This window comes from Artemia franciscana, chromosome 14 (genome assembly GCF_032884065.1).
Source record: "Artemia franciscana chromosome 14, ASM3288406v1, whole genome shotgun sequence".
Classification (NCBI taxonomy): Eukaryota; Metazoa; Arthropoda; class Branchiopoda; order Anostraca; family Artemiidae; genus Artemia; species Artemia franciscana.
In genome coordinates, this window is record NC_088876.1 from 5,090,207 (window position 1) to 5,118,144 (window position 27,938).

At 36.2% G+C, this 27,938-nt stretch overlaps 1 protein-coding gene across 4 annotated transcripts in view; it reads right to left on the reverse strand.

Annotated features, from left to right (window-relative positions):
• LOC136035214 (facilitated trehalose transporter Tret1-like) overlaps window positions 1-27,938 on the reverse strand; it is a 136,630-nt gene that overhangs the window by 9,326 nt on the left and 99,366 nt on the right. The gene's annotated exons all lie outside the window — the stretch shown is intronic.

The following is a 27,938-nucleotide window of genomic DNA, read 5'->3' on the forward strand; positions in this document are numbered from 1 at the left end:
AGAGCTCTTATTCTAAATTCCTACCGGATCTGGTGACATTAGGGGGGGGGAGTTGGGGAGGAACCTAAAATCTTGGAAAATGCTTAGAGAGGAGGGATCGGGATGAAACTCGGTGGGGAAAATAAGCAAAAGTCCTAGATACGTGATTAACATAACTGGAACGGATCCGTTCTCTTTGGGGTAGCTGGGGGGAGGGTTAATCCTGAAAAATTAGAAAAAATGAGATATTTTTAACTGACGAACGGGTGATCGGATCTCATTTAAATTTAATATTTAGAAGGATGTCGTGTCTCAGAGCTATTATTTTAAATCACAACCGGATCCGGTGAGATTGGGGGAGTTGAGGGGGGGAGCCTTAAATCTTGGAAAACGCTTAGAGTGGAGGGATCGGGATGGAACTTGGTGGGGAAAATAAGCAGAAGTCCTAGATACGTGATTGAAATATAATCGGAACAAATTCGCTCTATTTGGGAAAGTTGGGGGAGGGGAGGGTTAATTCTGAAAAATTAGAAAAAATGACGTATTTTTAACTTACGAAGGAATGATCGGATCTTAATGAAACTTCATATTTAGAAGGATTTCGTAACTCAGATCTCTTATTTTAAATGCCGACCGAATCCAGCGTCATTGGGGGGAGGGAGTTGGGGGGGGGACCAGAAATCTTGGAAAATACATACAGCGGAGAGATCAAGATGAAACTGGGTGGGATGAGTATAAACAAGTCCAAGATACGCTGACTGACATAACCGGACCGGATCAGCTCTCTTTGGTGGAGTGGGGGGGGAATAATTTGGAAAAATTAGAAAAAATGAGGTATTTGCAACTTGCGAAAGGTTGATCAGATGTTGATCAGATCTTAATGAGATTTGATATTAAGAAGGATCTTGTGCTTTAGAGCCCTGATTTTAAATTTCGACCAGATCCTATGATATTGGAGGAAGTTGGAAGGGGAAACCGGAATTCTTGGAAAACGCGAAAATTGGGGCATCTTTATCTTACGAATAGGTGATCTGATCTTAATGAAACTTCATACATAGAAGGATCTTATGTCCCAGATGCTCCATTTTTTACTCGAATCGGTTCCAGGGACATAGAGGGTTGGAGGGAGGAAACAGAAATCTTGGAAAACGCTTAGAGTGGAGAGATCGGGATGAAACTTGATGAGAAGAATAAGCACAAGTTCTAGATACGTGATTGACATGATCAGAATGGATCTGTTCTCTTTGGAGGAGCTGGGGTGTGTGTGTGTTAATTTGGAAAAATTAGAAAAATTGAGGTGTTTTTAACTTAAGAACGGGTGACCGGACCTTAATTAAATTTGACATTTAGAAGGAACTCCTGTCTCAGAGCTCTTATTTCAAATCCCGACCGGATCTGTTGACATTGGGGGGAGTTGGTAGGAGAAATCGGAAATCTTGGAAAACGCTTAGAGCGGAGGAATCGGGATGAAACTTGGTGGGTAGAATAAGCAAATGTTGTAGATATGTAATTGACCTAACCGTACTGGATTCGCTCTCTTTGGGGGAGTTAGTGGGTGGGGTTCAGTGTTTTGGCGAGTTTGGTGCTTCTGGACGTGTTAGGACGATGGAAATTGGTTTGCGTGTCAGGGAGCTGCACAAATTGACTTGCTGAAGTCGTTTTCCCCGATTCGACCACCCGGGAGGCTGAAGGGAGAGGAAAAATTAGAAAAAATGAGGTATTTGTAACTTACGAGTGGGTGATCGGATCTTAATGAATTTTGATATTTAGAAGGACATCGTGACTCAGAGCTCTTGTTTTAAATCCCGACCGGCATTAAGCATCTGATTTTCTTTTTAAACCAATCTATTGATTCTTAGAATTTTGCTAGAGCTCATACCATATGAGCTCTCGGCTCTTCCGGCCTCGTCACAAGTGCCATCTGAGCTTTTAGCTCTTGTTTCTCTTTAGGAACGAAAACGTCACCGCACGTTAATATGACCTTCGAAACTATGCGTAGCTTTTCCATATTTCCAAAACGAAGGAAAATATACTTTCTGAAACTTTTCCGTCGATTGCATTTTGGCCCTCATCTGACGGGTACCCATTTAGGGCTGGGTCGAATCTGTCTGACCTTACATAGTAACGCCACTGACCCCCCGTTACAAACCAAATAACCAGTGGCACCACGACTCGACCCCCTACCCTTACGGACATGTTTGCAAGTCTAGCGTGCTAGCCATTCAAGTCTAGTTCGAAGCCGCTCATTTGACTCCACATTATTAGAAACACCTAATTCCTTGAATCCTGCGATTCATGATAGAGGGTCATGAGGTGAAGCAGATTCTCACGAGTTTATCCATACGCAGGGAATGAGTGAACACCATCCATCAACCCTTTCCTCCCAGATCATTTCCCATTTTCTTTAAAAGCTAAAATATGATCCTCCTTGCTATGGATAAAGGCAAGTACGCAGTCCCTTGGTATGAATTTATAAAAGGGCCTTAGGTTAGAAAAAAAGTGTCTTATCAATTACAAGAATTTAATCCTTAAATGAACGCTTGCCTAATAAGGATATGAAAGATTAACTATTTCTTGTCCATTTGGCTTAATTTATAATCATTTTTGTCTCTTGTGTCATGCTAGTTTTTTATTCTTTTACTGTTATATGGCTTAGAATTTGATGGACTCGTAAAAAATTACAATAGAGATAATTATGAAAATTTTTAGTACGTCTGGCTATTGCTTGATCATTTTTCATTGTTTCACTTTTTTATTGTTTAGCAGTAATATTTCTTTTTTTGGTTCATGTGAAGCTGAATTATCGATATATTTTTGATTAAATTTGTTTTTTGTTCTCTCGACATTATTTCATCACCAGGTATGCAGGACAAAACAGATGAATTTTTATTGGAGACATTCTGTACTGAACAACATCCTTCTGGACAAATAAAAGGCAGTCCGTCCTTGAATGGCATGGGAGGACGTCGTGAGGAAAGATTTAAAGGAAATTGGACTTTCTTGGGAGGGTTTACAGAAGGAGGCTATTAATAGACAGGAGGAAAGAGGAGTGTATATAGCTTTTTTGGGCTCAGATGGCCTAGTGCTGCAGTGAGTTGTCAGCAGTAGAAGCTGTGTCAGGTTAAACAAAATAACAGAAACACTAATTGAAAGCTATGGGAAATAATGAAAAAAATCCGAAGATATCTATGGATCTGTTTGCAAACCTACGCTGTACTGCTCCTATATCAAATTTATATTTATTATTTCATATAAGTTAAACGATATTAACTTTCAAATATTCGAATAAGATAGTTTTGGAAAAAATAAAAAGAAATATTTAATAATGAAAATGAAATAAAAAAGGCATTTTATTTCATTTTCGAAATCTAAACAAATCTAAGGGGTGATTACCTCTCTCCAGTAGTGTCGTTTCGGGAAGGGGAAGGGGAAGGCAGCTACAAACCCAAATAATTTGGAGAAACATCATTATATAGCCCATGCCCGTTGACACTCTGGATGTAGACCCCTCTTGCTCCCCAAAAAAAATGCTGAAGCTACGCCCCTGCCCCCTCTCACCCTCAGCCAATATGATAACCTTGGCTACCAGCAAGTTAATGTCTAAAATGGGGTGGGCCTCAGCGCAGCTAGCTTGAACTCGCAAGAGAACCTAGCAGTTCTCGATCTCATCTGACGTATATTGTCATTTGGCTATTTTTGGGTACCCACTAGCTAGTAACAGGTCCTCTCACTAGGCGAAGTCAGCAGCAATCTTTTCTCCATTGAAGAATTGGTAAATAGTCTTCAAATTCATGGATCGTATTTCTATGGCCATTTTTGGTCAATGGGGTGGCTCTGCCTATTTGTCTCTAACAAAAAGGATTAAAAATAAAAAAGAGCATATAGGAGGGTGGGTTACGGGCTTTGCCCCCCCCCCCCCCAAAGTTTTCGTCCGACTCATAAAAATGTAACAAAAATTACTATAAACAATATTTTATACGTTTTTGATTTTTTTTTTTTAATCTCCCCTCGAAAAGAATCCTTTTGTAAAATATTAATCAAGGTGAAGAGTTCCTGGTGCTTCATGGGTCTAATTAGTCGTTTCCAATCTTCAAAGGTTGAGAAATACACATGTTTTCCCATTAAAATACGCCACGGATAAACGGGTTAACTTTCGGTCCTTGCCACTAGGGATGCATCGGCTGTGACACTTTAGGTTATAAAGTTGAAACTTTATTTCGCTCTTTACGATAAAGTTTGACTCTTTGTCACAGTTCTACTTTTAAAAACAATAAAAAAAACTTTAGTGTAAGGAGCGGGACGTTGAGGATGCGACAGCCCCTTCCATATACGAGATAATTTATGTTCGTTTTAAGTTTTAATGTCGCTCCTTACTTTCAGTTGAAAAAACTTGTTTCTTATTTAATTTCTGAAAGTTTTTGAATAAATGAATGTTTTGGTTTTGGCTCAACGTGCGTGAATAATTAATACGAAACTTGTATGTTATTTATTTATTTTTGGCTAAATGGCTTTCTCATAGTTTTGATCGGACGATTTTGATAAGAAAAAGGGGTGGGGGAGGAGGCCTAGTTACCCTTCAATTTTTGGCTTCTTAAAAATGCAACTAGAACTTTTTATTTTTTATGAATGTTTTTATTAGAAATAAATATACGTAGCTTACGAATTAACTTACGTAACGAACTTCTATATTTGTATATTTTTATTACGTATATGAGGGGGTTTGCCACCTCGTCAATGCCTCGCTCTTTACACTACATCTCGAATTTTGTTCAAATTCTTTAAGAATGACCTCTGAATCACAAAGGCCGTAGAATAAATAGTTGAAATTACTAAAAATAATTCAGCGTAAAGAGCGAGGTATTGAGGAGGAGAAGAACTTATATACATAGTAATTTCTGTTCGTTTCAAGTTTTAATGCTGCTCCTTACTTCCAGCTGAAAAAACATTTTTTATTTATTTTCTCATTTTTTTAAATAACGCTAGAAAATCTTGCGCCCCCTTCATGGAAATTCTCTTCCCTCATGATAAATGCCTCCATAGAAAAATCCTCCCACGAAACCCCTCCCTCTGAAACCCCCTCAACGCGAAAAAGTCCCCCTGAAAATGTCTGTACGTTTCTCAATAACCATTACTATATGTAAAAAAGGTCAAAGTTTCTAACTTGTAGCTCCTTCCCCTAGGGACTGTGGGGGGTTAGTTCGTCCCTAAATACATAGTTATTAGTTTTTTTCGACTATGCTGAACAAACTGGCTATCTCAAAATCCTGATCCAGTGACTTTGGGGGAAAATAAGCGTGGAAGGGGGCCTAGGTGTCCTCCAATTTTTTGGTCACTTAAATGGGCACTAGAACTTTTAATTTTCGTCATAATGAACGCTCTCGCGACATTCAAGGACCACTGGGTCGATACAATCACCCTTGGAAAAAAAGAAAAAAACAGGCATCCATGATCTGTCTTCTGGCAAAAAATACGAAATTTCATATTTTTGTCGATAGGAGCTTCAAACTTCTATAGTAGGGTTCTCTGATACGCGAAATCCGATGTTGTGATTTTCGTTAAGATTCTAAGACTTTCAGGGTGTTTCCCCCAATTTTCTAAAATGAGGTAAATTTTCTCAGGCTCGTAACTTTTGATGGGTAAGACTAAACTTGATAGAACTTATATATTTAAAGTCAGCATAACAATACAATTCCTTTGATGTAACTATTGGTGACAAAATTCCGTTTTTTGGGGTTTCAATTACTATTGAGCCGGGTCGCTCCTTGCTACAGTTTCTTACACGAACTGTTTGACTAGGCTACAACTTTTTTGAAGAATTGTTGTAAAAATTTGTATAAAATCAAGATAAAATCTGGTAAAGTGCAACTGACGCTCTAGTCTATAGAAGGTGTATAAGCCCTACTCCTGTTTAAGGTAAATTCCGCTCGTTTTAAGTGTGTATTGATTATTTTTTGTTATTTCTGTTCCTTTTGGTAATAATTTATTGATATGGATTTGTGTTCGTTTTACGCTTGAACTGTTATTTGACCCAAGTTTTTTTCGTTCTGATTTAATCTAGCTCTTTACTTTTCTTTGAAAAAATCATGTTGTAGACAAAACGATTTAAAGCACATTTTAAGATAAATTACGTCGGTTTCCCACCGTATCGTAACGGAGAATTTTCTTTGTGGAATAGTTATAGCATTCTACACCAGAAGTGTTTCTACTTTCGCCCCCTAAGAAACCCATCTGAGAATATGAGAAGTCGTACTCCAAAAATCATAATTGTTGGCCGAAATGAGTTGGTACTAGTTGAAAGGGTGATCACTACCACTGGCGTGTCAAGACCCCCCCCCCCAAAAAAAAACAATTCTGGTGCCCTCTTTCCCTGTTTTTTCTTCTTTTTCAACTTTTTTTTGAATAAATTTCTAAATCCTGTCAATTATTGGCGCCTTTGTCACATTGGGCCCCCAAGATTTTGCTCAATGGTGCCCTTGTTACATTAAACCTCCCCCAAGATTTTGCTCTAGATCCACCCCTGACGCTACCAGGACTGCTGCACAACTATAAGCAAATATTTGAAGAAGCAATAACAATAGAGATAGAAAAAATATTAGAGTACAGATGTTGCAACTGCAAGACCTTGCTGGTAATTCAGTCGGTCCAAAGTTAAGGATTAAATTTTTTAATTGAATTTTTAATCTTTATTTAATTTAAGTCTAATTCTATTTTATTTAATAAGTTGAAATCTAACTATTTGATTCATTTCATTATGATAAATTTAATTAACATAAATCTGAAATTTATTAATCTATTTCTAATTTAATACTAATTAGAAAATCTTAATTTCTACTTCAATCAGGACTGAGTTTCTTAAAAGAATAAAATTAATTGACACCAACAAGCAAGAACACTGACTTTTAATTTTTCTATCTCCATGGCCTTAAGCATTGCTAGCTAACATCTTTTAAAAACTTTGTTTCACAATGCTTTGCATCACTTTCATTATCTGATGCTCATGCAAAAGGGGTTGTTATACCCCAAACACACATTACGGCCTTTATGGCACTTGGTATTAACCAAGTGACATATAGCAATCGCAAATTCTGTCGGTCTGTCTGTCTGTCGGTCCCGGTTTTGCTACTTTAGGCACTTCCATGTAAGCTAGGACGATGAAATTTGGCAGGCGTACCAGGGACCGGACCAGATTAAATTAGAAACAGTCATTTTCCCGATTTGACCATCTGGAGAGGGGAGTGGGGCGTCGGTTAATTCGGAAAAAATAGAAAAAATGAAGTATATCTAACTTACGAACGGTTGATCAGATCTTAATGAAATTTAATCTTTGGAAAGATATCGTGTCTCAGAGCTCTTATTTTAAATCCCGACTGGATCTGTTGACGTTGAGGGGAGTTGGGAGGGGGAAACCTAAAATCTTGGAAAACACTTAGAGTGGAGGGATCGGGATGAAACTTTGTGGGAAAAATAAGCACAAGTCTTAGATACATGATTGACATAATCGGAACGGATCCACTCTCTTTGGGGTAGTTGGATGGGGGGGGCGGTTATTATGAAAAATTAAAAAATGAGGTATTTTTAACTTACGAAACGGGTGATCGGATCTCAATGAAATTTGATATTTAGAAGGATATCGTGTCTTAAAGCTCTTATTTAAATCCCAACCAGATCTGGTGACATTGGAGGGAGTTTGGGGGTGGAACCTAAAATCGTGGAAAACGCTTAGAGTGGAGGGATTGGGATGAAACGTGGTGGGAAAAATAAGCAAAAGTTTTCGATAAGTGATTGACATAATAGGAACGGATCCGATCTACCGGGGGGGGGGGGTAATTCTGAAAAATTAGAAAAATGACGTATTTTTAACTTAGGAAGGAGTGATCGGATCTTCATGAAATTTCATATTTAGAAGGACTCGTAACTCAGATCTTTTGTTTTAAATCTCAACTGGATCCAGCGTCATTGGCTGGGCAGTTGGGGGGGGGGGGGGTGGACAGGAAAACTTAGAAAATACTTAAAGCGGAGATATCAGGATGAAACTCGATGGGAAGAATAAAAACGAGTTTAAAATACATGAATAACGTAACCGGACCGGATCCACTCTCTTTGGTGGATTTGGGGGGGGGGGGGTAATTCGGAAAAATGAGGTATTTGTAGCTTACGAACGGTTGACCAGATCTTAATGAAATTTGATATTTAGAAGGATTTTGTGCTTTAAAGGTCTTACTTTAAAATCCCACCAGATCCAGTGACACTGGGGGGAGTTGGAGGGGGAAACCGGAACTCTTGGAAAACGTGAAAATTGGGGTATTTTTATCTTACGAATAGGCGATCGGATCTTAATGAAACTTGATATATAGAAGGATCTTATGTCTCAGATGCTCCATTTTCGACTCAAATTGGATCCGGGGACATAGGGGGTTGGAGGAGGGAAACAGAAATCTTGGAAAACGCTTATAGTGGAGACATCGGGATGAAACTTGATGGGAAGATAAGCACAAGTTCTAGATACGTGATTGACATAATTGGAACGCATCCGTTTTCTTTGGAGGAGCTGGGGGGTGTTAATTTAGAAGAATTAGAAAAATTGAGGTATTTTTAACTTAAAGACAGGTGACCGGATTTTAATGAAATTTGATATTTAGAAGGAATTCATGTCTCAGAGCTCTTACTTCAAATCCCGACCAGATCTGTTGACATTTGGGGGAGTTGGAGGGGGAAATCGGAAATCTTGGAAAACGCTTAGATTGGAGGAATCGGGATGAAGTTTGGTGGATAGAATAATCAAAAGTCGCAGATACGTGATTGCCGTAACCGTACTGGACTCGCTCTCTTTGGGGGATTTGGGGGGAGGGGTTCAGTGCTTTGGTGAGTTTGGTACTTCTGAACGTGCTAAGACGATGAAAATTAGTAGGCGTGTCAGGGAACTGCACAAATTGACTTGATAAAGTCTTTTTCCCAGATTCGACCATCTAGGGGCTAAAGGGAGAGGAAAAATTAGAAAAAATGAGGTATTTATAACTTATGAGTGGGTGATCGGATCTTAATGAATTTTGATATTTAGAAGGACATCGTGACTCAGAGCTCTTATTTTAAGAGCTCTGATTTTATTTTAAGCCGAGCTCTGATCTTATTTTAAGCCTCGTCACAAGTGCCACATGGGCTCTTAGCTCTAGTTTAGTGAGCATTTTCTTTTTCGCAGTATTTCTTACAGGTGCATAGGGTAGTACTGTCATGGACACATTGGACGGTAAAAAAGAAAGAAAGCTCGGCAAAACAAACGTTGACGGCAGCAATGCAGCCCCTCCATAGTCGCTACAATAAACAAACGGCTAAATAAAAGATCGTTTCTTTTAACGGCTACGTTAAGGTAGGGGTCTATTGAACTAAAAAAAAAGCGGACATACTCAGTGTTTTATTTATTTTTATTATTTTTTTTTACCGTTGTTGACTGATGATGAGAAAGTTTGTTTGTAGGCGCTATGCCATATATAGATAGATAGATAGATAGATAGATAGATAGTTTACTTTAGCCCAACATCAGAACAACAACATATGCTAAACTTAACCACTATTCCTCAGGTATCCTGGCGCATGGCTTTGACTGCACTTTACTACTTTTGAATTTTTTCCACATATTTTGTGGGTCCCAGATAGCCTCATTCGAAGCAGTTTCTGCTTCCTTCACTTTCAGCTCCTCCACACATGCTTTGTATTCTCTTTTTGTTTTATGAAAGAGATTGAAGACAGTGCCGGTCCTCGGCTTGCCGGAGTCGCGCCACACAGAACACCACATCTTAGACCCCCATTTGGCATGCTTCACGTAAGGATGGTCACATCCTCTTTTCCTTGTACCTTTCCTAATAACTGCACTAGGTACGGCTGCAGACTCAGCTAGTTTTAGCGCGTGAGTAATTTCAGCGCAGTATGTATTGAGTGCAATCTTGTCATCGCACCCATGGACAAGAAGCTGGAACGGGACTTTTATTTTGTCCAGAATTTCGTCACACGTCGACTGGTATAGGCTGAGGTTAATCTTTTTCCACTCGCGTCTTTCTGTATAGTCTGGCCTTTTTGATTTCACATCGTGACTAAAAGGAACATTAAACTTAAGACCAAGATGATCACTTGCGGTATGCTCTAAATCCACATGTACAGGCGAGGGAATAGAAAAGTTAGAAAAGACGTGATCAATATTACTTGTGCTTCCTGAATTGTGAATGAACGTAAAGTTTTGATCTGTCATATATGGAGAACAGTCACTCGGAATACATGCCATAAGAACGTCCTGTAACTTTCCCTTCGAGAAGGGGTCACACTGGAAGCCACCGCAGACTAAAAAACGCGAGCTTCCCAGCCTATGGAGTAGCCTTCCAATTCGACCGCAAGCCTCGGCATACCGTTTTTCACTACGATCCGTGTTCATGTTAGTTGGTAGGTATACATTGATTAGCGTGAAAGCACTTGGGCCTGGGAACTCGACTGCTATATAGAAATCGCACGACTCAAGTTTACGACAGTCTATGCTCTCGTCAACGAATATTGCAAGTCCACCACTAGGTCGGCCCCTGGCGCTAGAGCGCTTAGCCTCATGAATATGCACGGATTTATTAGGAACCGACTGAAAGAGCCCAAAGTTATCGGTAGTTAACAAGTGTTCTTGGACGCAAACAATATTATATGCGAGGCACAAGTTCTTGACGTAGTCCAATTTGGCAGCATTATGGCCGTAAACATTGCGGCAAAATATAGACAGTTCATTCATTTTCTTGTTTGAGGAGAAACTTTCTGCATTGCTCGTCGGTCTGCTGGACACTGTAGACTAAAGCTAGGGTGTATACATACATATATATATATATATATATATATATATATATATATATATATATATATATATATATATATATATATATATATATATATATATATATATATATATGTGTGTGTGAGTGTGTGTGTGTATATAATAGTATTTTAAATGTGATAAAAGCTTTGACTCTGGGTGTATCCGGAATGGAAAAGGGTATCAAGACGACAATTTGGATAAAATTGAAATGTATTGCAAATTAAATCAAAATGCACCATGTACATCTAGTTTTAAAAAAAGGCGAATTTGTAATATCTTTGGAAAGGCTGAGGGTAACAAGTTGAAAATTCAAGTCGTGTTAATGGGGATGTTTTAACCTGGTTGGAGCAAAATTGCGTATCAAGTAGTATAGAGGAGCGATGGTGGGCCTTTTTGTAGTCTTGGGGGGGGGGGGTTACGAGATATTTAAAAGAGCAGATTTCAATGCCCAAACTGTCTAAGTCACCATGAGCTCATCAAATGAATATAGGAAAAGGTCTAGGGGGAATAGGAGTTAACCTAATATCTCCCTTCATTAGACGAAACCTGGATAAGGGTGCTCCGGGAAGATGTCTCCCTTTTTATTACACAAAACATTTCTTATATTCATTTTAAAGCTTCAGTTAACTGAACTGATTTGCCTCATATTTCCTAAAAATTACGTGTATGTGTAAGTACACATGATCTAATGAAGGAATGGTGAGGGGCAAGTGCCTCAAAGAGTGCATTTTATTGTACTCAGTTATTGGGAGGCGAGGGGGGATATTGTGATAGGCACTACCAGGATCTTTGCTTTTACAAATTTTCTCCTTTTCGTATATAAAATGTTTAAATATATTAAAATATGCATACAATATATTTCAACATCAGAGGACACCATTATGGAGGTCATGATGGCTCCAGCCACTTAAAAGTTAATACATAACTTTGATCAATATGAGCAACAATACCCGTTTCCATCCACCCAAATGTATTTAGTAAAATTATTAAGAACTTATTTAACAAAACTAAACATTAAAAATTATAACTAAATATTCAAATAATATAAAAACTTTTACTTACAATCCAATATTTGAATTCTCAAGCAGAAAAATGAAAAATTTACCAACCTATTTATAATTATTGGTACATACACTTTAAGAGCAATAAACCTTGAGTTTAATGGGCTGGTAACCCTCATCAAATTTTGATTAAGCCTAAGTATGATTGAAAAACAATCGGAAATTAAATTTTATAATTTATTTCGTTTCACTGAAAGTAAGGAGTAGAATTAAAACTCAAACAGACAGAAATTATTTCGTATGTAGGGGCCCCGTATCAAATCTCTTTGTGCTAAGTTGGACTTTTTGTCGTATTTTTGTTTAAACGACAGCTGAAACACAACCGGAATTTTTAATTTTTTTAATTTTTAAATTTTTGATTTTTAAATTTAAATTTTTAAAATTTTTTACTTTTTAATTTTTAATTTTTTTTTAATTTTTAAATTTTTTAAGACAATATAGTCGGTAACAACTCATTTAGCAGCAAATAGTTGAAAAGCAGGCTAAATCTTCAAAAGGGCACTGGAACCCTCGATTTCCATTTGAATGAGCCTCCTGCAAAGTTTGTTCGACCACACCTCCCTAAAAATCTTATATATTAACACTGGGCAACTTGGAGGGAGGGCAATGGGCAACTTGTACAAACCTTGGAGGGAGCTCATCAGTTGAAAATCAAAAGTTCTAGTGCTCTTTTTGAGAGTCGAAATTGAACGAAATGCAACCCCTAGGCCCTTTTATCTCCCTAAATATATCAACTAAAATTTTGAAACAGTGGTTGTGTCTCGAATAGTTCAAAGGTCAACCAGAATAAGAAACTTTTATGAGCTAAAAACATTTAATGTTAAGAGCAAGGTGTCAAGGAGGGGGCAAAAGCCTCATATTTGGATTAATTTCTTTTTTTAAGCTTTAATGTGGCTACTTATTTTCAGTTGAAAGAAACCTGTTGTTTATTATTATTTAAGAATACATTAAAGCCATAGGACTCCATTATAGGCCACACTTTAGCGATGATAAATCAGCTCTGATACGATGAGCCACTAATAAATTACAAAACAGCCTTTTTTCTATACCCCATTATAGCTGTGAGCTTCCCAATTTCTGAGATAATAATGTCGCGTCGTGGCAAATCTATTCCAAAGCACGCAGTCCATACAAAAATAAACAGTTAATATACACATTTATTTTAAAGCTTCATTTGGAAAGTTTATCCATATGACGGCTCATAATAATATGTACTGTGGCATATAATAGCTTACCAGTCATTAAGAAGGAGGACTGGACTGTAAGCCGCAAAATGTGTGCTTTCATGCCCAAATTCCAAGTCTTCCAATAAATATAGTAGAAATTAATATAGTAGATTTAGAAGGAATAAAAATTAATCGTTAATTCTTCTTGCTTCTTAAATTCCTCTTGGGAATATTTCTGGGCTTCACTCATAGTATTTTTGTTGGGGAAGGGGTGGGATAACAGCACCCCTCTTATTTCACATAACCTTGTTCTATGTAATATAGAATATTAAATTATTGTTCTTAATGGCACAAGGTTGAAGAGGTAGGGTAACATGAGTGCCACTCAGAAATTCCTCGTGTAGAGGGGGAGGAATCACGTGCTTTGTCTTCACTGACACTTGAATGATAATTCCCATGCATATAGATTGTTTAAAATTTTCTTTTTTCAAACCCTACTGTCGAATATGGGCAAAATTCCTACAAAAAGATTTATTTTGAGAACTCCTCTTGGAAACCGTGAAAACCATGACTCTAGAATAAATTTTGAAATTTCAGCATCACTTCCTCCTAATAAATATTTGGAGAAATTCATTTTTCCAGTGATGATTATCATTCTCGATGTATTTTCTTTTGACTGTTAAATAGAATGTACAAAATGGCGATTGAAAAAGGAAATAGTAGAACTCCTCTACACTTAGACGAGCCAACGAAATTTCGCTGTAATTAGGTTTTTAGAACAAATTAGAAACTTTTAAGTACAGCCACAATTTGAAGGTACAAAATATAATCAATCGCATTTTCGCCTCAACGAAATACGAAGTAATTAATGCATGAATGCTTGGTTGACAATTGAAAGTATTAAAGTATAAGGTTCTCATCGTTCAACACTGCACTGATCTCTGTATATGTGTGCTTTTCAGTATCGAGACCATATTTTGAGCAAGGTAAATAAAATGTATAGGAATGTATATTTTGAGGTTCACTAGACTTTATAAACATAGATCCCAATTTGTGGCAATAAAATGCTGGTTCTTTATGGTCGTTTCGTTTTTATATTTGCTTATATTTGTTCTTCTTATCTTCTCTCTCCGTTCTTCAGACAGAAGATAGGGGGACTCTGTTCTTCAGAGATAAAAAGGTAAGTTTTTTTTTCAACTGAAAGTAAGGATCAACATTAAAGCTTAAAACGAACGGAAATTATTACGTAAATGGGAAGTGGAGTCGCCCTTTCGTCAATATCTCGCTTGGTACGTTAAAATTCGTATTCTGTCCCAGTTCTTTAAGAATGACAGCTAAATCACAAAGGCCGTTTAATTAGAATAAAAAGTTCTTTTAACAGAGCTAAAACAACTGTAGCTTAAAGAGCGGAGTATTGACGAGAGGGTGACTTCCCTCATATACGTCATAATTTCTGTTTGTTTTAAGTTTCAATATTACTCCTTACCTTCATTTGAAAAACTTATTTTTTCATTTAATTTCTGCTATTATCATTTAGCTATTAGATTTTTTCGACCATGTTGAAACAATGCCTGTCTCGAAATTCGGATTGGGTGACGTTGGGGAAAAATGAGATTGAGAGGGAGGCTATCTTCCCTCCAGCATTTTTATCAATTTAAAAGAACACTAGAACTCTTGATTTCCTATTAAATGAGCTTTCTAAATGTTCTATGATCACTATTTCGATCTGATCATCCCTGGGGAAAACAATCTAAAAAAGAAAAAAAAGGAAAACATAAACATGCATCTATGATCTTTCTTCCAGCAAAAACGCAAATTCCATATTTTTGTACACAGGAGCTTGAAAACTCTACAGTTGAGTTCCCTGGTAGGCTGAATCTGATGATTTGATTTTCATTAAGATCATTTAGTGTTTCATGGCTTTTCCCCTTTTTCAAAAATACGGCAAATTTTCTCAGGCTCTTAACTTTTGACGGGCATAATAAAATTTGATGAATTTTGCATATTTTGAATAAGCATTAAAATACAATTCTTTTGACGTATCTACTGTAATCAAGACTCTTCCCACCCAAAGGTCCTCTTTAATTCGTAGTTTAAGATGTAGAAATATCGCTGGAAGTCTTATTCACTAGACTACAAAACATTCTCCGTGTAATAACAAGGAGTAACACTCCCTCTTGTCACTCGCTTAAAGTTCCAACTTAATACCCTAAGTCTTTCCTGAGTTTCCTGATTTTGACAACCTTCATATACATTAAATGTTTTTATATAGTTTAGAACTCCCCTGGATACCTATTACTACTACGGGGAATTTCATTCGGCCATTTATTATAAATTAATTTTACAAACTATAAGCCAACAATCAGCAGAAATAGAGTCAAATAATTCTACAAGCGTAAAACTACCACAAATCACCGTCAATAAATAAATAAAATTCAAAACGAACATAAATTACAATGAATAGCCAGGCAAACTCAAAACGACGAAAAATTAATGTGATAACCCCCATGCCTTCTCAAGACTAGAACACAATTTGCACTTTACTAAAAACAAGATAAGCATATGCATGTATGGACGTACATCTATATATATAAAAATAAGTTGTCTGTGTGTGGATCTGTGGATCAGGTGACGTCATGTTTGTTCGCATATGACGTCTGAATTATTTCACACTAATACAAAAGAAGAAAAAAACTAAAAAAGGTAAAAACTACAAAAAAAACTAAAAAGAAAAAAAAACTAAAAAAGCTAAAAAACTAAAAAAAAAACTAAAAAAAGGTAAAAATCTAATAACTAAAAAAAACTGAAAAAAATAAAAAAAGGCAAAAACTACAAAAAAAATAAAAACTAATAAAAAAACTAAAAAAGCTAAAAAACTAAAAAAACTAAAAAAAACTAAAAAAAACTAAAAAAAGGTAAAAAACTAAAAAAAACTAAAAAAGAAAAAAACTAAAAAAAAGGAAAAAACTGAAAAATAAAAGAGAAAAAGAAAACTAAAAAAATATGAATAAATATATATAAAAATAAGTTGTTTGTGGGTTATGTCTGTCTGTCTGTCTGTCGAGTGACGTCGTGTTTGTCCGCATATGACGTCTGAATTATTTCACACTAATACAAAAGAAGAAAAAAAAAAACCAAAAAAGGTAAAAACTACAAAAAAAAACTAAAAAGAAAAAAAAACTAAAAAAGCTAAAAAACTAAAAAAAAACTAAAAAAAGGTAAAAAACTAAAAACTAAAAAAAAAAATGAAAAAACTAAAAAAAGGCAAAAACTAAAAAAAAACTAAAAACTAATAAAAAAACTAAAAAAGCTGAAAAACTAAAAAAACTAAAAAAAACTAAAAAAAGGTAAAAAACAAAAAAAAACTAAAAACTAAAAAAGAAAAAACTAAAAAAAAGGAAAAAACTGAAAAATAAGAGAAAAAGAAAACTAAAAAAATATTAATAAATATAAAAAATATAAATATAAATATAATATAAATTAGCAATCAACAAAGCACCGAGACACAAATGACGACCGGGACACAGGGAGTATAAATGACGACCAGGACATAAGTAAAAAAAAAAACTAAAAAAAACTAAAAAAATGGTAAAAACTACAAAAAAACTAAAAACTAATAAAAAAACTAAAAAATCTAAAAATCTAAATAAACTAAAAAAGAAAAAAAAGAAAAAAGGAAAAAAATAAAGGAGAAAAACAAAACTAAAAAACGAATGTATATACAGACCGGGACACCGGGATACAAATGACGACCGGGACACAGGGAATATAAATGACGACCGGGACACAGGGACACAACTACAATGGGGACGCCGGGGGGCACAGGGGGATATAAATGACGACCGGGACACCGGGACACAAGGAATATAAATGACGCCCGGGACAGTCAAAGAGAAATCACAGACTGGAACACCGGGACACAAATGACGACCGGGACACAGGGAATATAAATGACGACCGGGACACAGGGACATAACTACAAAGGGGACGCCGGGGTGCACAGGGGGATATATAAATGACGATGGCGACTCAGGGAATGGTCGATTAGCAATCACCATCAACAAAGCTCAAGGGCAATCATTAGAATCATGAGGTATAGATCTGAATACGGATTGTTTTCCCATGGACCATTATATGTTGCATGTTCAAGAGTCGGTAAACCTGACAATCTATTTATATGCACAGACAATGGGACAGCAAAGAATGTTGTATATTCGCAAGTTTTACGTAGTTAAAAACATATATATATATATATATATATATATATATATATATATATATATATATATATATATATATATATATATATATATATATATATCTATATTCACAGGTGGGACATAGGGACACAACTACAATGGCGCGTAACTAATATGGCGCGTAACGACTTACGCGCGCGGGGGGGGCTTGGGGGGGGGCGCGAAGCGCCCCCACCAACTAGGTGTTGGGGTGGCGCGAATCGCCACCCCAACAGCTAGTAAGTATATAAAATAAGATGTATGTTAAACATGGTCATTTGCTTTTTTTTTCAATGAGAAAATATTTTGAATTCGAAATAATGTTAAGAACTTACCCTCATATAGAGAATAGTTTCTTTGTTTTTGTGTTTTTGATGCTGCTTCTAACTTTCAGTTCAAAAAGGTTTTTTTTTTTAATTTAATTACTTGAAAAACTCGTACTCCGGAAATGTTAGTTTGTCCTTGATTCTCTATGCGACTGCTTGCTTTTATTAATGTTTTAAGAAGCTTTCATTTGAAATATGCATTCGATCATAGTTGTGTTTAACAAAAGAAAATTTCAGTAACTGAAAAGCTTTCTTCATTGTCGTAGAACGTTTACAAATATGAGAATATAGTTCTCATAGACTAATTTTACCGTCTAATATAATAATTAAGATTGTCAAAAGAATTTAGCCTATGTTAAATAGATATCTTGGAATTTGAAGTAATCACTACATGCAAAAGAATATCTCAATCTTTGATGAGATTCGAAAACTCAGAGGTGGATACTAGGCTGCCAAATTGACACATTTTGTGTCAAAATGAAACAATTTGATGTTTGCGTGACACAATGACGCATTCGTTCGAAATGATGACACAATCGATGCAAATGACACATTTTTTGATAAAAAATGACACGGTCGACGAAAATGACACATTTCGTCATCCAAGTCTTGTTTTTTAAATGGTAATAAAAGAAAAGTAAAATTTCAGTTTTCTACCTCCAGAAAAGCTACAAATTAATGGAGGGGAATAGCACTGCCTAACGGTGGCAGTAGTACACAAACAGTGCGGAATACAGGACAGATACCATCACCATATTTAGAATTTAAACCACGAGAAGAAAACAGCCATAGGTGGAAATTTCAAATCAAAATGCACGTTGAGTATCTTAACTTAATTGGCTGCTTGATTGAGTATGTGATGTAGCCAACTGGTACGTACTTAATGGTAAAAAGTAAACAGAGTGCAGTTTACCAAAGCTGTATGCATAAGCAGCAACTCACATTTTTAAGAGTACAGGAGAAGTCTTTCCTTCAGAATAATCCATCTGGCTCAAAAAGGCACCAACAAATATGACAAAAATACTTGATTGAAGCTAGTTGAATGGCTTATATATTGAGTAAATAAACATAGCTTCAAAATTTCTAACTGAACATAATTCTATTTTCAAACAAGATTGCTTCAGTCTAACCTTACCTTGTTTCACTTAATAATGATGAAAAAGGTCAACAAGATCAATTGCTTGAATATGCAGTTCCAGAGTAGTGACACTCGCATTCACAAACTCCTTTCCAGCTCAAGGGCAACCATGAAGTCTATCATGAAGTCTTCTGTCAAAACTGACATCTTAGAGAATGATGATGCTTTTGTCATACTCATGATCTCAGGCTATTTCAAGGAAATCTCCTAGATTCCTTTTGGTCCAAATACCGAAATACACGTGCTGAAATAGAAGGATGTGATACCCTCGAATGAGCTCAAACAGTTTAGGTTGAACTGCCTGAACTTCCTTGCAGAAGTTATCAAACAAATGAGGAAATTAATTGATCATTCTGATCCCACTTTAAAAGCTCTGGCTTGTTTAGACCCAATGACTGCTTTGAGCGGAAAAGTTGACACTCTAGTGGGACTGACTGGTCGGTTTAGCACTTGAACCTAGTGGGACTTGGGAAACATGAAGGTGAAGTGGAAAGGTCAAGGAATGTAATTGAGACCAGTGGATGTCGATGAGTGAGCACAGGGATGAGATTATCAGAACCATGGGAACTGAAATGTGTCCTTCGATATTTTGAAGACGTTATTGAATACGAAAGATGCTCAAGGCAAGCCACAGTTCGAAGAGCTGTCCCTTTTCATTCTAAATCTGTGTGCTCTTCCGCATTCCAGTGCAGCTGCAGAACGTCAATTTTCAGTTCTATTAAATATGAAAACGAAACTCAGGAACAGTCTACTTCTCGACACGATAGACTCCCTGATGCATGCAAAGCAGCTGGTCTCTCGTACCTCAGGAACCGTGCACGACTGGGAAATTCCTTCCGATATGCGGAAGACTTTTATGGCCTGGTACAAGGAGAAAGAAGAAGAGACCAATGAGCCCTAGATATAGCCAGGGTCGAATATACTTGAAGTTCTGGGGAGAGGGGTTTGTGTGTGAGAGGTTACCAAGTTGTTCAGTACTTATATATCTGATATTCATCTGTAATTTGTAGTACAAATATACGATTGATTTTCGCTTACATTTTTCCTCGGCCTCTAGGTCCATCAGAAGTACGATTGTAAACCATTAAGACAGGAAGACGGCTTAGTAGTATTGTTGGTTCAAGCTAAGCTTCAATGAGGGCACAATGAACCACAGACAAGTTGATAGACAGATAGTTGGAACTGCTTTTTTCTGGGAAATAAGTTCCGATTGCCGAGTCAAAGTTACATACTGTACAAGAGAAGAAAAGTAGGCACAAAGCATGTTAAAACAAAAAGAAGCGTGTTCAGGCGCTATACTTCATTTTTACGAATTTCTTCTCGATTGAATCCAGGTCTCAGACAAGTTTTATGCTCGCAAACTAAAAAGCTCAAACGCACATACTGTGGTCTTGTATTTTTCCATTTTCGAAGGTGTCAACTAAAGCTTAGCCGATTACGATTACAACGTCATGCGAAAAGTCTTTAATTTACTGTCAGAATTGATTGTCCCTAAAACTTTTATAAATGTAAACTTGCCTCGTTGGCCAATATATATATATATATATATATATATATATATATATATATATATATATATATATATATATATATATATATATATATATATATAGCCCAGACACAAATTCATATTGTTTAACATTAATCTAATCGAATGTTCCTATTACTTTCATGACGTCATAAAAAAGTCTCGATCCCAAGATAATAATTTAAGGTTAAGTTTACTCCTTTTTGAACCGATTTGGAAAAGATTATATATTCAAAACTCTATATAAAGATTTGACAATTAAATATGATACCACTTGTAGCAAAAAATATGACACATTTCGTGACACATTATGGAATCTGAGATGACACAAAAAGCACATTTTCGGAAAAAATATGACACACTCCTTAAAAAAAATAGGCAGCCCTGGGTGGATATCTCCCGTCTCTTGAAGTGAAACTCCGAAAAATTCCAATGAGATAAACTGATTTAATTAAGCTTAAATACTATAACAGGGGTCAAAATTGTTTTCACGCATGATAATCTCAGGCTTATCTTGTTGAATAACATAGGAGCGTGTTTATCTATCAGTAATATGCAGATAATGATCTGTTCTTCGGAATGTTTGGATTACGTCAGCCCTACTCTCTTTTACTTGTTTTCAATTTGATTCTGATCTATTTTAATCACGGGTATCTTTTGAGTTTCAATGATTTATTGACGGCGATTTCTGATAATTTTCCGCTAAGAAAATTATTTAAGTTTATTCCATCGAATTTTAAGGTTAAATTTAGCTTTTTTTCTTTGAAAAACTTATGAAATTAATTTACGTGTTTCTTTTTGACATAAACTTTTTCATTTGAAAAGAAAAGAGTAAGTTTTCGGTTTTTCTTTTATAAGAATACATAGGTTAGCCTATTATTTCCATGTTGAATTTTTTTTAAATAACATAGGCACTTTTGAGCCCCTGGGCACATGTAGTATTGTTTAATTTAGCTTTAAATCATTCCAAGTTATTTTGAAAAATAAAACTTAATGTCATTGTACCTATGCTGCTTTGACAGCCAGGGTGCACTTCCATTGTTTTGCTCAACGTAACCGTCAGCATAGTCTGAAAACTTCAACCTAATGCTGTAAGCCCTTTTTTATGCACTTTTGATAAGGCCATTTGACAGCCTGCATACATACAGCGTGTTTCAATTTAATTTATCGTGCCCCCCTCGCAACATTAGTAACGCCCTCAATCTTAAAAGTAGCGTTAAGGCTCTCAGCCTTAAAAGTAGCATTAATAGTATGAGTAAAAAAGCAGAAGTAGTATACATATACTTCCTTTAGTTGGTTGATTATCCCCCTCATTATGCACTGAAAGTTTCGACTTAATACTCCTAGCTATTCTTAAGGTATAGCTGTTACGGCCTTTTAATAACCTGCATTCACATAGCGTGGTTCAATTTAGATGCAATACTCTTAGCTCAAGTAGTACTAGTAGTAGCCGTCGAAGCTGTAGTCGTGGCAATGGCAGTCATAATAGTAGCAGTAGTTGTAATAGTAGCAATAGTGTTAGTAGTTGTTGAAGAATGCACATTTTGCATTTTTTTTTTTTTAGTTAAAAATTACCCTTAACATGTCCTAACAGTTACAAGTTAATTCCTTAGACCATTCCTGGGATACTGTTGATACGCCCTTTTGACAAACTAGCTGTACAAGATGTATTTCTATTTAGTTCAACATCCCTGTAAACATTCCTAGGAAGTTTCAACTTCCTACCCTTAGCCTCAGTTGTAGTAGTAGAAGCGATAATAGTATTAGTAGCAGAAATAGCAGCAATAACAGCAGTAGCAGAATGTACAGTGCCTTTTGATTAGTTCAACGCCTCTCTCAGCATACCCTGAAAGTTTAAACTCAATGCTCTATGCCATTCGTGAAAATAACTCATACGTCTTTTTATGGTGTTTTTTGGTTAGTTCTAGCCTACATCCCCTCAATATGCCTATGGTAATTTGATCATCCCTCTTGCCATTCCCTTAAAGTTCCAACTTAACACCCTAAGTCTTCCTGATTTTCCCGCTTTTGACAACCTTGATAAAAATATAATGTTTTGATATTGTTTAGCACTCTCCTTTATACCCTCTTAAAGCTTATCTTTAATGAGCTTGGTCTTTTCAAACATCAGAGGCCAAACATGCTCTAATTCCCAATAAAAAATACTGTATATAAATAATGGGCAAATGGCATAATTCATAACCCTTGCTCAATGCTAGATATTTCGACTATGTTAAACCCAATAGGTATCACAAAGATTTGATTGAATGTGTTTGGAGATTTGTGTTAGTGTGTGTTTGTTTGTATGCGTTTGTGCGTGTCTGTGTCTGTGTTTGACTGTGTGTGTATAATTGGTTTAGAAGAAGGGCTGCTGGTCCTCAAGTCATTTCTGACTCTTAAACAAAAGGACTAGAAATTTTCATTGTCAATTGAATGAGTTTCTCTTGACAACCTGTATACATATATTGTGTTTTGATTCAACACTGTTTCGACGGTCACCAAAATTTTCACCTTAATACCCTTTAGCCTTTGCGGCAGTAGTACCAGTAGTAATAATATTAGCAGTAGTAGTAGCAGCAGAATTAGTAATAGTAGTCTTAGCTTTAGTAGCAGCAGTAGTAGTAGTAATAGTAGTAACAATAGTGGTAGTACTAGTAGTATGACAATTTTGCCTGTTGGTTAGTTCAACCTCCCAAACAACAAGCCCTGTAAGTAACAACTTAACACGGCTAGCCGTTATCTAAGATAATACTGATAAGCCCTTTTGACAATCTGCATGCAGACGGCGTTTTGAGCTTCAGTTCAGTTTTCCCGTCGTATCTGTAATTTCCACCTTTATTTTCTTAGCCATAGTTGTAATAGTGGTCATAGAAGTAGTAGCAGGAGTACTAGTAATACTAGTATGGTAGAGAACACTTTCTTGCAGTATTAACAGTAATAACATTAATGCTGATAACAGCAGTAGTATCGACATATTGCCTTTTGTTCAGTTGGAACATCCCCTTCATCCAGTCGTCGAAGTTTCAACCCATTACAACCAGCCTTTGATAAAATATTGCCAATATGCCCTTTTCATAACCTGTGTGTTCATAGTTTTTTTTTGTGTGTGTGTGTTTTTTTTTTTTTAAATTTAGTTCAACTTCTCCATGGACACTTACTGAAAATTTTATGTTAGTATTCTTAGCGTTAGTAGTAGTTACAATAGAAGCAGTAGGAGTATTAGCAGAGGTAGGCCTGCTAGTATTAGTAGTAACGTGCACATATTGCCTTTTGGTCAATTGCTCTTCTACTTTAAGAATTCCCTCAAAGCTCCAACTTAATACCCTAATCCATTGCTGACATACGTCCTTTAGAATAGCTGTATGCACATAGTATGTTTTGATTTAGTTCAAATTTCCCCTCAATATTCCCTCAAATTTCCCCATCACACCCTTAACCTTAAAAGTGCTAGTAATATAGCAGTAGTAGTAGTAGTAGTAGGAACAATAGCAGCATTCTATTAGTAGCGGCAGTAATTCTACTAGCAGTAAGTAATTATTGTGAATTGGTCAGTTGAACATCCTCTCATAAAGCCCTGGAAGTTTTAGCCTGATACGATAATCTATTCCAAATAAATGTTTTGATACGTCCTTTCGCAGTATGTATGCATATAGTTTTTTTTATTTAATTCAACTTTACCCTCAACAATTTCTCAAATTTTCATTTCAATATCCTCAGCCTTGGTAGTGCTCGCTATAGATGCTGCAGTTGTACTATTAGCACTTATAGTAGCAGTAGTAGCGTGAAAACATTACTTCTTTGGTTAATTGTTCATCCCTTCCATCATTTCTTGAAAGTTCCGAATTAAAAAACTCGGTCATTCCTGACTTACGTCCTTTGACCACCCGCATGCACATAAATGTTTTGATTTTGTTCAACACTTCCTCCAACATTCTCCGAAGTTTCATCTGAATCCCCCTTTGGTTTTTGATTACTAAAGGTCAAACACGCCCATCCCTTCTCAATAATATATACTACTAGCTGTTGGGGTGGCGCTTCGCGCCACCCCAACACCTAGTTGGTGGGGGCGCTTCGCAACCCCCCCCCAAGCCCCCCTGCGCGCGTAAGTCGTTACGCGCCATATTAGTTACGCGCCATTGTAGTTGTGTCCCTGTGTCCCACCTGTGAATATAGATAGATATATATATGTTTTTAACTACGTAAAACTTGCGAATATACAACATTATTGGCTGCCCCATTGTCTGTGCATATAAATAGATTGTCAGGTTTACCGACTCTTGAACATGCAACGTATAATTGTCCATGGGAAAAACAATCTGTATTCAGATCTATACCTCATTATTCTAATGATTACCCTTGAGCTTTGTTGATGGTGATTGCTAATCGAACATTCCTTGTGTCCCCGTCGTCATTTATATATCCCCCTGTACCCCCCGGCGTTCCCGTTGTTGTTGTTTCCCTGTGTCCCGGTCGTCATTTGTGTCCCGGTGTCCCAGTCTGTAATTTCTCTTTGAGTGTCGCAGTCGTCATTTATATTCCCTGTGTCCCGGTCGTCATTTTTGTCCCGGTCGCCATTTGTGTTCCGGTGTCCCGGTCTGTAATTTCTCTTTGAGTGTCCTGGTCGTCATTTATATTCCCTGTGTCCCGGTCGTCATTTGTGTCCCGGTGCTTCGTTGATGGTGATTGCTAATCGAACATTCCTTGTGTCCCGGTCGCTTTCTCTTTGAGTGTCCCGGTCGTAATTTATATTCCCCATGTCTCGGTGTCCCGGTCGTCATATGTGTCCCGATGTCCCGGTCTGTAATTTCGTCAGTCGACAAATATGACGTCAGTCGACAAACAAACATAACGTCACTCGACAGAGACACAGACAACTTATTTATATATATATATAGATATGTGAACAATGTCGACCTTAGATTGTTATAAGTGATCCGTTTTTTTCTATAAGACATGTTGGCCCTCGAGTGTGGGAACCATTACCTCTGGCTATTTCGACAATTGATGAGTTAAATGAATTTCGCAATAAACTAAAAGGACAGTGTTTGTCTACATGCGAACTTTAATCCTTTCTGAGTGAATTTTCTCTCAAGTGATTGTGATTTTTTTTTTTTTTTTTTTTTTTTTTTTTTTTTTTTTTTTTTTTTTTTTTTTAGGAGGGTGATGAGGAGATAGAATAAAAGAATGATTTTTTATCTTGTGTCTTCCGTATCCAGTTAGGTTGTGAAATTTATTAAAAACTAACTTAATTCGTTTATTTTTATTTATTTATTTAGTTTTGTTATTATTTACTGTTTTGTCATTTTTTGGGGGGAAGTAAAGATGGCTGATAGTAATTGTGTATGTAGGGTTTTGTAAAGGGTGATGTCTACCCATACACGTTTTATAAACTTCGGGTTTTGTTGCTAATGTGTTTTATTTCTTTTAGTAAAAACCCATTTTTTCTCTCAAAATTATAGCTCCTACAGCACCCAAGGGCCGCGAGTTTTGACATCCCCAGAGACATAATCATTTGACCTTACATCTATATTGAACAAAATAGCTATCTCAAAATTTTTGTTGGGTGTGTTTGTGGAAGTGATGCATGTGGGAGGGGGCCCTGTTGACGACCAATTACTTTTGACTCTTAAAAAGGTCACTATAACTTTCAATTTACTGGTCGAATGACTCCTTCCAAAGGCTCTATGACAACTTCTTCTATACTAAGTGTTTGGTGAAAAAAATTATGTTGTGGCCATATGGCTCTTTACTAAGGCAGTCTTATTTCGCTACCTACGAATCGGTTGCACCTTTCAGTGATTAACTGAACAGTCTTGAAAAACACCCTAGGACGGAACATAGGCGGTGGGCTAGTACATGAGGCATTTCTGAGATTCCATATTTGAAGACTGCCACACCTTGGGTCAGCTGTTCTTTTAATTAGTTAATAAAAAAAGATCCGATAAAGAAAATTTTCAAAGAATAGTAAAGGCCATAATAAACTTAAGATCAACAGAAATATATTCCTATAACATTATTATTAAAACTCAAAACGATCAGAAATTACTATTATAAAATAAATGAGACCTAACATGAACAGAAATTAAAAACAATCATAATAAACAAACATAAAAGAGGCACTAATATAAATAAATAAGTCAATCTTAAGAAGAGTAAAACTTAAATTGAATACGCAAATCAAGATTAAAACGAATTTTTTTTTATGATTTTACAAAATAAAGCTTAATTATGTTTTACAAATGATTTTACATGATTAAAATGTTTACAAGTTTTTAAATGATTATGATTTTGCAATTATAATGGTTTCACAATAGACAATAGATGGTTTCAATAAATGAATTCCAAAAGGAACAGTTCCAAGCGTTGTTCAAGACAGATGTAGTTTTCAGTAAAGTGCAAATGACGCAGTAAGCTTTAGAATCTCACAGTTAGGAAAGGGGCAGTAGCCACACTCTTGTTTGCAGGATTTTTTTAAGCTTTATTTGTATGTTCTGTTTAATTTTTACTCGTTTTAAGATTTATTTATCCACTTATATTAGCACCTGTTTTATTTTTGTTTGTTATGACTGTTTATTTAATTTTCTGTTCGTTCATCAAACCTTGCATTAAACTAAAAAAGTTGACTGGCACCACTGACTAAATCTAAGAAGAAAAAAAGGTATTCGGACATCCACCGGTGAATGTCAGAAACACCTTTTCTTCTCCTTGGATTTAGTCAGCGCTGCCAGTCAACTTTTTTAGTTGAATGCAAGGTTTGATAAAGGTTAGGCTAGGTTAGCTTAGGTTTTCAACCCATTTCATATATTTGCAAAACCAACATAATCTAACCTAACTTTAACTTTTACCATCAAAGCTTGCATAAGACTGAAAAAGCTGACACCCAAAGCTAATTAAATCCAAGCAGAGAAAAATGAATTTCGGACACCCGCCGGTGAATGTCGAAATTAACTACATTTCGGACGTTCACAGTAGCAGCCACACTGCTTTTTTGTTAGGTAGCGCTATTACCCCTGGTTCCCACTGCCGCGTCAATCCCGACACGTTTTTTTTCTGGTGGAACACGCGTACGACAGAATCAGACGGAGGTTCACAAAGAAACGCAGACTATTGCGTCGCTGCGACAAACTCTAGAAGAAATGAAATCAGCCAAAATTAGCCTTTCAATCAGCTCCGTGACTTCTTCTTGATACATAATTTTTTATATGGGACAAAGGGGGCTTGTTTGATACTGGGTACCCAAAAAGGCTTAGAGCGTCGAGGTGAAACTCTAGAGAAAATGTTGAGAGGGATATTAAATAAAATAAAAACACACTATACGCATGCTGGATGAAAAAAAAAAAACAAATCAACAATATTTATGGTTATGTTTTTTTTTTTTTTTTTTTTTTTTTTTTTTTTTTTTTTTTTTTTTAATCAGAACAACGGATGCAATCTGTCGTATGAGTTGAAATTATTCAACGATTGCAGCAAAACAGATGGTTTTGCGTCGTTTGTCGCACGATTTGTGTTATTTGTCATAAGTCGCAGAATTTCGCGCGAAATCACAGGAATCAAGGGTTACACTGCCTATTATATACATTGATGGACGTTGAGTAAAGGCACGTAAAGTATCATATGCTTCAATAACCCGTTTCTTTTTTTCAACTACATGTCAATTACCAT